The 1,852-nt window shown below is 44.8% G+C and overlaps 1 long non-coding RNA gene across 1 annotated transcript in view; it reads right to left on the bottom strand.

Annotated features, from left to right (window-relative positions):
- LOC116686633 (uncharacterized) overlaps positions 1–264 on the bottom strand; it is a 16,407-nt gene extending 16,143 nt beyond the window's left edge. The window contains exon 1 of the long non-coding RNA XR_004331316.1: positions 184–264. This is a non-coding gene — a long non-coding RNA (uncharacterized LOC116686633). The remainder of the gene's footprint in view (positions 1–183) is intronic.
- Between the last annotated feature and the right edge of the window lie 1,588 nt (positions 265–1,852).

Below are 1,852 nucleotides of genomic sequence, written 5' to 3'. Positions count from 1 at the left end.
CAAATCTAACAAATTTAACTGGTATTTAGTGAGCAGCAACATGCTACCAACAAACACACTACCAACACACAAGCACCGGAAATGGAAATGAGTCAGGTACTTACAATAGTCAGAAAGAGTTGCAACACCTTTGAACGTGCCAGAAGAACAGGAGGTGATATTCAGCCAGACTTCTGTGTTAACACCATGCAGCAGTTCCGTATGTATTTGTAGTTCATCCATTTTGTGCGTGATCGATCTGGTGTTGTTGAATAGGAGGCCTGGCAGTGTTGATTTAGTTGCCTTAGCTGCGCTAGCAACATTCTTGCTTCTAGGAGCAATCTGGACAGTTTACCTTTTCCTGTGAGACTACAGCTAACCTTCTCTAACGCTATCACTGTGCAAGCCGTGTAGTTACATAGTATATGGTCATAACCACTATAGAGCTCAATTACCTGTTGTTGAGGGGGAATAAAGTTTTTGTCTCAAAGGCATGACCTGTTCTCTGGAGGACAAAGCCAGACCACTGGGCGCTCACTGGATTGTTTTTGGGAGAGGGAGGCGACGAATGCAGGGAGAAATCAGAAAGCAACGATGCCGGTTGGGCCTGCTAGTGCAGCTAAGGGAACTACCACATAAACTGACACTGCCAAGATGGATCACACACAAACTGGGTGAGCTACAAACATACATGGTACTACTGCGTGATGATTATCACAAAAGCCTGGTTGAACATCACAGACGGTCAGCTAGCTACCGGCAGGATAGAGACACAGTAGGGGAATTTAAACAATGTCTGAGTTGAAAGCGCATATTGTTGTCATGCAAGGACCCTGTTCATGTTGCACAGATATTTTCATTGCATTTTGTGTCTGTTAAGAGGCACAAAGACACTCTAAAACTTGCCCCGACAATTGCCGTTTTAGCTCAGTGGAAGCTCGTACATAAGCTGCATATGCTTCCTGTTGCCTGCATCGTTTCAAGTCAGGGTTTTTCGATCAAAAGTACGCGCATATTAATAGCAATCAAGGTTACGCAAAAATTGACCGTAATTCTCCTTTAACCGTCATGACTGAGTAACGTATTATTAGGGTTAGGGTTGCCCAGGAGGCCTCCTTACCAGATGCCTAAACAACCTCAACTGGCTCCTTTTGATGCGAAGGAGCAGCGGCTCTACTCCAAGCTCCTCCCAGATGACTATGACTATCTCTAAGGGAGACGTCAGCCACCCTCCTGAGGAAACCCATTTCGGCTGCTTGTACCCCACATTTTTTAAATGATTGCTGTCTACAAGCTAGAAATCAAACACAACAAAGACTGTCACTTCAATGGCATTTTGCGCTAATGTAAGCAATCGAACAATCATAGATAGCTAAAACGTTTTTGAAATGATTCCCATCTTCTGTTGTCGTTTGTAATGAGAAAAAGTTTTTTACTTCATAGATTTCACAAATTTCAGTATGACACGTTATGCCGTAAACCGTTTAAATCTGAACATGCGCAACTCACATCTGCACTTGACCAAAACCTGTCTGACACAACTCTAATCGTGTATGAAACGTTTTGCCATAAACTGTTTAAATCTGAGCATGCGCGACTCAAATCTGTCCTTGACTTACATCGGGGAGTGACAACGCTTACTGCGCTGCCTGTATACATAGACGACGCACTGGCCTCTGTACAGGGACGGTGTGTTCATTAGGGTCATATGGGCGACGCACTGCCAAACTAATTCCAGGGCTGCCAACTCTCACGCATTGGCCATGCATTTGACTGGTTTCACACGCGACTGGTTTCACACGCGCACACGCCACACCCCCGATTTTTCACGCTGAAGTGTCAACCCGGTCGGTCAAATTTCTGAAAGATGAGT

The sequence above is a fragment of the Etheostoma spectabile genome, unplaced genomic scaffold, assembly GCF_008692095.1.
Source record: "Etheostoma spectabile isolate EspeVRDwgs_2016 unplaced genomic scaffold, UIUC_Espe_1.0 scaffold420, whole genome shotgun sequence".
In the NCBI taxonomy this organism is placed as follows: domain Eukaryota; kingdom Metazoa; phylum Chordata; class Actinopteri; order Perciformes; family Percidae; genus Etheostoma; species Etheostoma spectabile.
Note: the sequence above shows the minus strand (reverse complement) of the source record. Positions and strands in the feature narration are given on the sequence as shown.